The 12,471-nt window shown below is 45.6% G+C and overlaps 1 protein-coding gene and 1 non-coding gene across 8 annotated transcripts in view; one reads left to right on the top strand and one right to left on the bottom strand.

The window, feature by feature from the left end:
- LOC126298395 (ligand of Numb protein X 2-like) overlaps positions 1 to 12,471 on the bottom strand; it is a 524,161-nt gene that overhangs the window by 340,270 nt on the left and 171,420 nt on the right. The gene's annotated exons all lie outside the window — the stretch shown is intronic.
- On the top strand, positions 538 to 612 carry Trnas-cga (transfer RNA serine (anticodon CGA)). Its single transcript has one exon. It is a non-coding gene; the product is annotated as a tRNA-Ser (tRNA).

Here is a 12,471-nt window from a genome sequence, read left to right as displayed (position 1 = left end):
GTTCCTTATCATTGTAATAATCTCTGTGCTAAGATTAGACGTTCCTGCGGCATACGATCGACGACATAAACTACAGATAGCTTCCAGAATGAGATTTTCACTCTGCACCGGAGTGTGCGCTGATATGACACTTCCTGGCAGATTAAAACTGTGTGCCCGACCGAGACTCGAACTCGGGACCTTTGCCTTTCGCGGGCAAGTGCTCTACCATCTGAGCTACCGAAGCACGACTCACGCCCGGTAGTCACAGCTTTACTTCTGCCAGTACCTCGTCTCCTACCTTCCAAACTTTACAGAAGCTCTCCTGCGAACCTTGCAGAACTAGCACTCCTGAAAGAAAGGATATTGCGGAGACATGGCTTAGCCACAGCCTGGGGGATGTTTCCAGAATGAGATTTTCACTCTGCAGCGGAGTGTGCGCTCCTTTCTTTCAGGAGTGCTAGTTCTGCAAGGTTCGCAGGAGAGCTTCTGTAAAGTTTGGAAGATAGGAGACGAGGTACTGGCAGAAGTAAAGCTGTGAGTACTGGGCGTGAGTCGTGCTTCGATAGCTCAGTTGGTAGAGCACTTGCCCGCGAAAGGCAAAGGTCCCGAGTTCGAGTCTCGGTCGGGCACACAGTTTTAATCTGCCAGGAAGTTTCATACAGATAGCTTGTTTTCGTCCTCCCTATTTCAATAATCAGCCTCACACCCGACTTCAGTTTCTATATGCCAAAAAAAAAAAAAAAAAAAAAAAAAAAAAAAAAAAAATTCCGTTTACAAATGTATTAATAATCCCACGCAAATCACTTTTGCAAGAATAATATGCGAATCTACAAAAACAACAACGTATCTGCTGCTCTGCACGACATATAAAGTACACTACTGACCATTATAACTGCAACACCGTGAAGACAGCAAGAATGTTCTACACGCACGGATATATAAATGATCAGTCCAGCAACACACAATAGATAGGAGTAACACCAGCTGCACTATATATATAAGGAAACGTTACGTAACGGGTTTCTCATTTAGAAATTGCATGTAAATGTTGCTCGCTTATGACACGATCGTTTTAAGCCTCACGCAGGGAGAAGGAACGCCTGCGAGCAGGTGTCGGAATTCGACACAGGCAGGGTCGTCAGTTATCGAGACTGCAGTTTATCGTTCGGCGATTCTTCTGTTCGGAATCCCACGACTGCAATTGCAATGCGGAGTCGGCGGGTTCGTGAGGGCCATACTCGACGTCGTGCAGAATCTCAATGGCCCCGTGCAACCAGTACCCGAGAAGGTGAGACATACTGTTCGCTCTGCCGTACAGGTCGGTAAAGCTACGTCACGTACATCGTTGCAGTCAGACAACAGTGAAACGACTACTGGAGCAGCACGGACCTTCAGCAAGCCGGCCGGTGTTGCGGCTTCCCTCGAAATGGCAACAGCAGAGAGAGGCTGATGCGATCAGCGCCTACAGCTACATACATACTCCGCAATCCACCATACGGTGCGTGGCGGAGGGTACCTCGTACCACAACTAGCATCTTCTCTCCCTGTTCCACTCCCAAACAGAACGAGGGAAAAATGACTGCCTATATGCCTCTACATGAGTCCTAATCTCTATCTTATATTATCTTTGTGGTCTTTCCGCGAAATATAAGTTGGAGGCAGTAAAACTGTCTAGCCTCAAATGCTGGTTCTCTAAATTTCCTCAGTAGCGATTCACGAAAAGAACGCCTCCTTTCCTCCAGAGACTCCCACCCGAGTTCCTGAAGCGTTTCCGTAACACTCGCGTGATGATCAAACCTACCAGTAACAAATCTAGCAGCCCGCCTCTGAATTGCTTCTGTGTCCTCCCTCAATCCAACCTGATAGGGAACCCAAACGCTCGAGCAGTAATCAAGAATAGGTCGTATTAGTGTTTTATAAGCCGTTTCCTTTACAGATGAACCACATCTTCCCAAAAATCTACCAGTGAACCGAAGATGACTATTGTCCCACTTCATATCGCTCTGCAATGTTACGCCCAAATATTTAATCGGCGTGACTGTGTCAAGCGCTACACTACTAATGGAGTATTCAAACATTACGGGATTCTTTTTCCTATTCATCCGCATTAATTTACATTTATCTATATTTAGAGTTAGCTGCTATTCTTTACACCAATCACAAATCCTGTCCAAGTCATCTTGTATCCTCCTACAGCCACTCAACGACGACACCTTCCCGTACACCACAGCATCATCAGCAAACAGCCGCACATTGCTATCCACCCTATCCAAAAGATCATTTATGTAGATAGAAAACAACAGCGGACCTACCACACTTCCCTGGGGCACTCCAGATGATACCCTCAACCACCAATGACAACGTACTGGGTTCTATTATTTAAGAAGTCTTCGAGCCACTCACATATTTGGGAACCAATCCCATATGCTCGTACCTTAGTTAGGAGTCTGCAGTGGGGCGCCGAGTCAAACGCTTTCCGGAAGTAAAGGAATATGTCATCCGTCTGATACCCTTGATCCATGGTAGGCAAGATATCATGTGAAAAAAGGGCGAGTTGCGTTTCGCAGGAGCGATGCTTTCTAAGGCCGTCCTGATGCATGGACAGCAACTTCTCCGTCTCAAGGAAATTCATTATATTCGAACTGAGAATATGTTCGATAATCCTGCAACAAACCGATGTTAAGGATATTGGTCCGTAATTTTGAGGATCCGTCCTTCTACCCTTCTTATATACAGGAGTCACCTGCGCTTTTTTCCAGTCGCTCGGGAAAGAGATGCGTTGAGAGGCATTGTCCTGGATCTATCGGGCTATGGGGGCTCCGAGTACAACGAACGTTACAGTATTTGCATTCATCATCGTCATACTAGTCGAGCACCTGGCGTACAATTATCTACGCAACACGGTCACCTTTGCTCATATAGACAGTAATTTGGATAGTAGCCGCTACATTTCCAACGTGTTAAGGCCGGTGGCTGTGCCGTATCTTCGAGACCTTCGAGGTCTCCGTGTAACTGCCTTTTGACAAGACAACGTGAGACCGCACGTCGTCTATGCTGTCCTCATCTACCTCGAAACCGTATGTGTTCGACTGTTCTTCACATGGTCAGCGCATTCTCACTCATTGGAATCTTCTGGTCATCGGTCAGTGAGGGATTGGCGTGCCAGTCTGACTGATGAAATCTGACACAGAGTAGAAACAGCATGGAATGACATATCCGTATCTGTCGGTTTTACTGCCAGAGGTAACAGTTCTGTGTACTAAATTTTGCAACCTGTACATCCCCGAACCGTGCATTCTTCCTACCACACTACACTGTGACGGAAGTCACGGGATAGCCAGATGGCGGTAATATCGCGTAACCGAGGTATAAAAGGACAACGCATTGACGGAGCTGTCATTTGTACTTAGGTGATTTGTTCAGATGACTCTGAGCACTATGGGACTTGACAGCGGAGGTCATCAGTCCCCTAGAACTTAGAACTACTTAAACCTGACTAACCTAAGGACATCACACACATCCATGCCCGAGGCAGGATTCGAACCTGCGACCGTAGCAGTAGCGCGGTTCCGGACTGAAGCGCCTACAAGCGCTCGGCCACCGAGGCCGGCACGTGATTAGTGTGAAATGGTTTCCGATGTGATTATGGCCGCACGACGGGAATTAATAGAATTTGAACGCGAAATGGTAGTTGGAGCTTAACGCACGGCACATTCAAATTCCAGAAATCGTTAGGGAATTCTGAGATCCATAGTGTCACGAGTGTGCCGAGAAAACAAAATTTCATGCATTACCACTCACCACAGACAACGCAGTGGCTTTCACTTAATGACCGAGAGCAGCGGCGTTTGCGTGAGGTTACAGTGCTAACACACAAGCAACACTGCGTGAAATAACGGCAGAAATCACTGCGGGGCGTACGACGTACGTATCCTCTAGGCTGTATGGCGAAATCTGACGATAGTGGCTTACGGCAGCAGACGAGCGACGCGAGTACGCCTTGCTTACAACACATCGCCTGCAGCGCCTCTACTGCGCTCGTGACAAAATCGGGTGGGTCCTAGACGAATGGAAAACCGTGGCCTAGTCGGGTGAGTCTCAATTTCAGTTGGGAAGACCTGACGGTGGCGTTCGAATGTGGCGCAGACTCCACGAAGCTATGGACCCAAGTGGTAAACAAAGAATTGTGCACACTGATTGTGGCTGCATAATGATGTGGGCTGTGTTTACATGGAATGGACTGATTCCTCTGGTCCAACTGAACCGATCACTGACTGGAAGTGGTTATGTTCGACTACTAGGAGACACCACTTGCAGCCAGCCATTCGTGGGTTTCATGTGCCCACACGACGATGAAATTTTGTTGGATGCCAATGAGTCGTGTCACCACTGTTCGCGACTCGTTTGAAGGAGATTCTGGACAATTTTACCGAATTATTTGGCCACCCTATTAGGCCGACACGAACCCCATTGGACATTTATGGGACATAATCGGGAGGCAAGTTCGTGCACAAACTCCTGCACCGGCTACACTTCTTCAACTATGGGCGGCTATAGAAGCAAGTGCGATCAATATTTCTGAAGGGGACTTCCAACGACTTGTCGAGTCCACGCCACAAGTTGCTGCACTACGCCGGGCAAAAGGAGATTACGAGGTATGCCATGACTTCTGTCAGCTCAGTGTGTACTGTATATGCACAATCCTTCTCAATTGTGGTGGCCAGTGGTATGTGTCAACGACCGCCTAATCCGTGTCCTCATTGCTTCCAACAATTGAGCTTTATTAAAGCTGTGGTCTACTCGCCGTTTAACTGGATCCGCCGGTCAAATGATGCCCCTCCCTTTGCTCGTATGGTCCTACGGTAGTGCCGTAGATACTCGAAATTTCAAGTTACTCTGTGGTTACCCAAATCCGCTGTTCAGGTTTAGCAAGTACCGTAACAAGGAAGCTACCGCCTACGATGGTAATGCCAATACATACGGGGCCGGCCAGAGTGGCCGAGCGGTTCTAGGCGCTACAGTCACGAACCGCGCGACCACTACGGTCGCAGGTTCGAATTCTGCCTCAGGCGTGGGTGTGTGTGATGTCCTTAGGTTAGTTAGGTTTAATTAGTTCTAAGTTCTAGGGGACTGATGATCTCAGAAGTTAAGTCCCATAGTGCTCGCAGCCATCTGAACCATTTTTTGACACTGTGTTTTGACGAACATACAGGTGAACGTCAACGCTACCAATCATCCAACATAAACGTTATATAGCGTCTGCTGTCACTGTACAAACAGAAGTGACAATTGGGTGCAAATGAGCAACACTGTGTTCAAATTTCTATGTTTCACAAGTCTGCACAACTAAATTACACGAAAGTGAAAAAAAAATGGTTTAAATGGCTCTGAGCACTATGGGACTTAACATATTAGGTCATCAGTCCACTAGAACTTAGAACTACTTAAACCTGACTAACCCAAGGACAGCACACACATCCATGCCCGAGGCAGGATTCGAACCTGCGACCTTAGCGGTCGCGCGGTTCCAGACTGAAGCGCCTAGAACCGCTCGGCCTCCAACGGCCAGCACGAAAGTGTAAACAGCATGTACTTGAAAGGAATACTTCTCAAGGATGTTTCACTTATTTAAACGGTTTTGAGCTGCCTTCCGTCTGCCACATTCGAAAAATAGGTGAGTAATAGATACCAAAAATTATGTACACACGACGGTAAAACTATCCTACTCCTTTGATGTTAATTCGGGAGGAATTTATTACTTATCAGAAGTCCGTTTCAGAAACATCGCAATATATTCCAAAAATAATTTGAACTTTATTTTGAGAAGTTAGGTGACGACGAATTTGGATGTCCGTTTGGTGTCGGAAGACGAGATGCTAATGCAGTTTTCTGATTTTCTTATTTCAGAAGACAGGCTCAAAAATCACAGTGACATATTCGGAGTTTACAAAGACTGCAGTTCAAGTTACTGTTATCTTACAAAATAAATAGATTCACGGGTGAATTTTTCGTGTTGGCTGCACAGATAAAACGGCGATGGTTGTAGTTTCAGCGTCGTATGAAAGATATATTGTGATACAAAAATAAGATACAGGAAGAGGAATGCTATAATTGAAGAATTTACTGATATCGTTCCGAAAGAGCGCCACAACATTCATTTCATATAACAGCTCCCATTTCACATAACAAGTGAAGTCACGACAGGCGAGTGAACTCGCTTTCCCGAATAATCTATCTATTGACGCGTGCGTACCAAACACTCGGATTCCAGATTCGATATTTTTCATTTATGCAACTGCTGCAACTTCTGTTGTTTTTTCGAGTCTGAAATAGGCCACAAACCACAAGTTACTACACTTTTAATTGTACCCGGATGTATTGGCTCTGAGCACTATGGGACTTAACTGCTGAGGTCATCAGTCCCCCAGAACTTAGAACTACTTAAACCTAACTAACCTAAGGACATCACACACACCCATGCCCGAGGCAGGATTCGAACCTGCGACCTTAGCGGTCGCGCGGTTCCAGACTGTAGCGCCTAGAACCGCTCGGCCACACTGGCCGGCCCTGTATGTGTTAAAATCTGAAACAAATCTACGCCATGATCTAAGTGCTACGCATAAGGAACGGTCTGCCAATGGCTCGGACAGCTAGTTACACGACGCAGTAGCTGGCCTCGACGTCGAGGACGCGGATGGGAAGGAATTTGGATTATGCCGTCTTAAATTCACGCGTTCCTAGGGCGCACCTGTGACAATACTTTCTACTGATTTGTTTAAATAAGCCTTTTTGTACATATCATACGTCGAAAAATATTCTGCGACGCCCAAATGGTTCTTCTGTATATAATGAGATCTATTTGCCACGAGCGAAAGTGACTTATCACAACGTTATCGGCTGAATCTACATCGTTTCTACGATGGGGTGAGAAATGTAATTGCCGTAGCAAATTCAGAAGCGTTCCAACTCTATTAGTGAGATTCGTCGGCACGCCAGAGAAATTGCTAAGTCAAATGTTCCGAAAAAAATGCACAGATACAGTTCCCTATCAAGAGTCAACCGTATATAAACCCAGACGTTATTTTTATCGGCAATTAGTTGTTTCATTTTTAAATCTTATCTTATGCTGTTAGTGTGTCCTGGTGCGACGCTACAGAAATGTTTAATAGCTATCACAGCCTTTAAAGCCTCGTCAATAAGAATGGAGATGAAATTTCATAGATAAAACATGCGAATTCGTAATCAGTAAACTTCTTTCATCGTAAATAAAAGCCTGCCTCCACGAGGATTCCACAGATATTCCCCGCAGTCGATAAAGAAACAAAAGGTATCGTTCTAAAACCTGAATACTGAATCTGCATAGTTAATAGACGTTAGGTTTCCTTGTTATTTAACATCATGCAATCATCTTTTCGGTTTAACAGCCGACAGACCAACGTGTGATGTTTGTAAAACGTTATGTTACTAACCAAGCCAACGGCCGTGCCGCAGTGGCAATATCGGTTCCCGTCATATCACCGAAGTCAGCGCTGTCGGGCTTGGCACCGTCACGATCCGCCGAGTGCTGCTGGCAAGCTAGGTGCACTCAGCAGTTGTGAGGCCAATTGAGGAGCTACTTGACTGAGAAGTAGCGACACCGATCACGAAAACTGATAACGGCCGGAAGAGTGGCATGCTGAACCACACACTCCTCCGTATTCACATCCGATGACGCCTAAGGGGTGAGGATGACAAGGCGGCCGTCGGTATCTGTTCCACAGGTGGTTTTTTTTGGGGGGGGGGGGGGGGGTTACTAAAGTCAGTTAACAAGAAAGTCATCCTAGCACAAATAAAGAAATATCTATATTTAACTGCTAAGAACCTTTACTGACGGGGATATCACTAACACTGAACGACCGAGCGAGGTGGCGCACTGGTTAGACACTGGACTCGCATTCGGGAGGACGACGGTTCAATCCCGCGTCGGGCCATCCTGATTTAGGTTTTCCGTGATTCCCCTAAATCGCTCCAGACAAATGCCGGGATGGTTCCTTTCAAAGGGCACGGCCGACTTCCTTCCCTAATCCGATGAGACCGATGACCTCGCTGTCTGGTCTCCTTCCCCAAAACAACCCAACCCCCAACTAACACTGAACGAGTTGGAAGTCATTTCCGTGACGGGCAAGCAGTTCTAACATTTCGTTACCTACGTATCACAGTTCGCTATCCACTGCTTCCCTTCATACGACATGGAAGCAGTTACATTTCTGTCTAAAAACAATGAATCAGATGTGAGACAGAATGACACCAAAGAAATTAGTTGCCAGTACCATCAATAACAGAAAACTAAAATAATCCCGCTTAATACTGCAAAATAGCCGTAACAAAACTTTAATATACCACTGAAGAGTAAAATGGATTAAAAACGTGTTACGTACTATGTAATATCATCAAGACGCTTACATTTAAGTCGCTGATTGGCCTGGGACTACACTGTAAAGGGGATGGCATCTGTTCTTTCGGGCGAGCATGTCCGAAAGAACAGACACCATTCCTATACAATTTAGACGGCTTTACGATATTCAGTGCGGATGCACAACAGTATCCGAACTCTTGCGGGAATACAGTTAGGCTGCGAGCGAGGGGACCAATGGATATAGGGCGCTACTCTGTATTGAGATTTGGGTCGGGCGGGGTACGTTCTCGGATAGCCGAGAAGCTTGAGGTGTCCGCTCGCGTAAGGCAGGAAATTCGATTTACATCTTTCGCCATTGACGTCGTTCAAGGTCAAAAAAAATGTTCAAATGTGTGTGAAATCTTATGGGACTTCACTGTTAAGGTCATCAGTCCCTAAGCTAACACACTACTTAACCTAAATGATTCTAAGAACAACACACACACACACACACACACACACACACACACACACACACACACACACACACACATGCCCGAGGGAGGACTCGAACCTCCGCTGGGACCAGCCGCGCAGGCCATGACTGGAGCGCCACAGACCGCTCGGCTAATCCCGCGCGGTGTTCAAGGTCACACTGCAGCTTTCGCTATTTCTGTTACTACACTGATGAAGTAAAACGTTCGAACTACTTGCTTAAAAACGTGGCGGCAGGCAATACAGCACCGATTCAGCGTCGTATGGATTGGACAGGTCCTCGGTACGTATGTGGCACCAACCGTTTAGGTACAGGCCATGCAATTTTCGTAAATTACGGGCTGGTATTTGGTGGACGCTGAGATGGCGCCTAACAGCGCACCAGACGTGAACCACCATTCGTATCAGGCGAATTTCATGCCCGAGACATCAACGTGAGTACAATACCGTGCTCCTCGAACCACTGTAGCACGATACTGATCTTGTTACATGGACAGTTATTCTGCAGGAAGATGCCATCGCCGTCGAGGAAGATCTCGAGCACGAAGACATATAGGTGGTCTGCAATATGTTCAGCCGGCCGGGGTGGCCGAGCGGTTCTAGGCGCTACAGTTTGGAACCGCGCAACCGCTACGGGCGCAGGTTCGAATCCTGCCTCGGGCATGGATGTGTGTGATGTCCTTAGGTTAGTTAGGTTTAAGTAGTTCTAAGTTCTAGGGGACTGATGACCTCAGCAGTTAAGTCCCATAGTGCTCAGTGCCATTGCAGTATGTTCGTGTTGTCCACAGCTGTCACGGCGCCTTTGTTTATTAGCACATGCCCCACGGAAGGGTAGATGTATGTTTGCCATAGCATAACACTGTCCCACATGACCGCTTCCGAGACGATGATGTTTTTTTTTTTTTTTTGTGGTGCGCTCAACTGCGCGGTTATCAGCGCTCGTACAAATTCCCAACCTTTACACAGTCGAATCTCGCCACTTTCACGAACGATGATGAAATGATGGAGACAACACAAACACCCAGTTCCCGGCAGGAGAAAATCCCCAAACCGGCCGGCAATCGAACCCGGGACTCCGTGATCCAGACGCAGCAACGCTAGACCACGATCTGCGGACTTCGTGACGCGGCTAATGTTTCGAGTAGGCGATCGCCTATATGACTGTGTATCCATACACGACTGTCGACCCGGCGTTACAAGAAACGCGATTCATCCCACCAGGCGACACGTTTCCACTGATTCACGGTCCAATATGGATGATCTGTGCCCACTGTAGTCGTAACATAACGATGCCGTTGGGGCGCCACGGCAACATTTAAGGGCTGTCTCTTTCAGAGTTCCGTGTTCTACAAATGCTATCATCGGTGTGCTCCGAAACACTTGTGTCTGCGCCAGCATTGTACTATGTCGCCAGACTTACTACAGACGGCACCAGTGCGGCGCTAAAGAGCGGGCAACCCTACGGAGTCCACGTTCTGTGACGAGGCATGGAAGTCCGACACTGTCGCTAACCCGTTGTTTTCGCAGTCCTTGAACCCACTTTATATAGATGCGCACAACAGTAGCACGCGAAAAGCCGAACTGATCCGCCGTTTCCGAGATCGTTCCCAGGTGCCGGGTCGCAACAAAGTCGATACATCAGTGTATTAGGCCATTTGCTGTCGGAATCGTCGATAGAATAATTCCTCATTCGTCACTGCGACCTCAGCACGTTACGTGCCCGCAAGGCCAACATGTGTCATTCAATCTAACGGTGAATTTTTTGGCTCATTCGTGTGAGTTCACTAAACTGCGAACATATTTGGAACACGAGGCTGCTGAGAACGTTTCAGTCAAAAACGGAAAATAATTGGCTAATGTGAAACTGAATGTATCATCTCTGGCACGCATTTACCATCTCCGGCACACTGTAAACACTTTGAACGGATTCGTAGCTAATCTCTTAATAGGCACAATGGACAGATTAGTAAAAGAACGACCCCTTATTAAGGAGATTAGTGCTGCGGCATACCACGAGCCATCGAACTACTGCGAAGTATTATATAAATGGTACACACTTCAGTTTAAAATAAATGACATCAATAAAAGAACATTATAAGATTACTCTCCGGTATATATAATAAAACGCAATGACCTTCCGAGAATGCACAGTTTGGTCTTCACCATTTCTTAATACATACAACTTTATAACACGGACAGCCATAGCCGTCGAAATTCATGCTAAAATGAACTTGAATAAAACCACAAACGGTTGATAATTCATGATTTATTCACGACTGTGGTCTTTTACAAGGATCTGAACAACTAAATGAGTGCCTCATCCTCTGCGCTGTTCGTCCCAATGCTCTGCCAGTTATTATTTGTTGACTACTGCCCCTCTTTATGGGATTGGATTCTGTGACCACGAACATTGGGTTTGTCTCCGTGTGCTAATCTGTGTGACAGTATAACCATCTGAAGATGCTGTTTTAGCCCAGCGAAACCAGCCGTGAATGAATTATCAATTAATAGCTGTCTGCGGTTTTATGCGAGTTCATTTTACGACGAATTTGTTAGTAGTATTAAAAGCTGCTGCACTAGTATGTCTTTACAATCGATGTTCACATATAAATTTGCAAAGGGTGTACGGGCATAACATACTCAACTGTATTTTGTGAGGAGGCTGCGAGAATTTTCGAGTGCAGGTCTCCCCCTACCCACTATTTTTCAGAGGGGTCTCGAATCTATTACGAAATAATAGGGAAACTTCTAACTGAAATCCTCTCAAAAACGTCCAACTAGAAACTTACATACCTTTCTTAAACATTAGCAGCTAGGTTACCAACTTCCGCATCGTTTGAGAATATGAACCAACAAAATTTTCATTTTAAATGATGCTCTCAGCTGAAATATTTTTAAAAAATATAGAAGCTATGGGCTTATCTTACAAGAAAGTAATAAAATTTTCATTGTTCTTGTCGCACGAACGTGGAAGTAAATAAGAAATACGATGGCACATATCCAATATTTACGATGCAGCTACCGATCAGAATCAGAAAACACTGCAGAATATATTGCTGGAGCAATATTTCCACATCAAGAAGTTCGAAGTGTTCTTGACTACACATTCAAGCGAATGTGAATGGGGTTCATATAGGCACATCCCCTTTCCAAGAGGCTATATAATTTATGACAATACTAAAAATGTCCACACTTAAAACTTGACAACCATTTAAAGTTCATAATCAAACTAAATGAATTTTTAAAATTAAAAAAAAACAATTTAACTGACATGTATTTTTTACTATAATTACATACGAGGTATGTTTCTCACACTTTCATCGATTAACGTTAACTATTGTAGTTTAAAAACCAGACAAATTCATGTTCTTTCATTTTGTAGTAGCTTTGGAAACAGTCACAGAATCTGGAAACGATAAACGTCTGCAGAGTATATTCGGAATTCTAATCGTACGATCGCTTGTACCTCTTACTGCAACTGAGTACGTAGCTCTACAGAAAGTGACGACGAAAATCTACGAAATCACACAGTCCGTTGGCAAAAGATCGATATGCCAAAGAAAGAAGAATTCGCACAAAAAACGATAATTAGCGTGTGCGGGCCTGAGCACTTCATTCAT

Source organism: Schistocerca gregaria, chromosome X, assembly GCF_023897955.1.
Source record: "Schistocerca gregaria isolate iqSchGreg1 chromosome X, iqSchGreg1.2, whole genome shotgun sequence".
NCBI lineage: Eukaryota > Metazoa > Arthropoda > Insecta > Orthoptera > Acrididae > Schistocerca > Schistocerca gregaria.
This window is presented reverse-complemented; position numbering and strand designations above follow the sequence as displayed.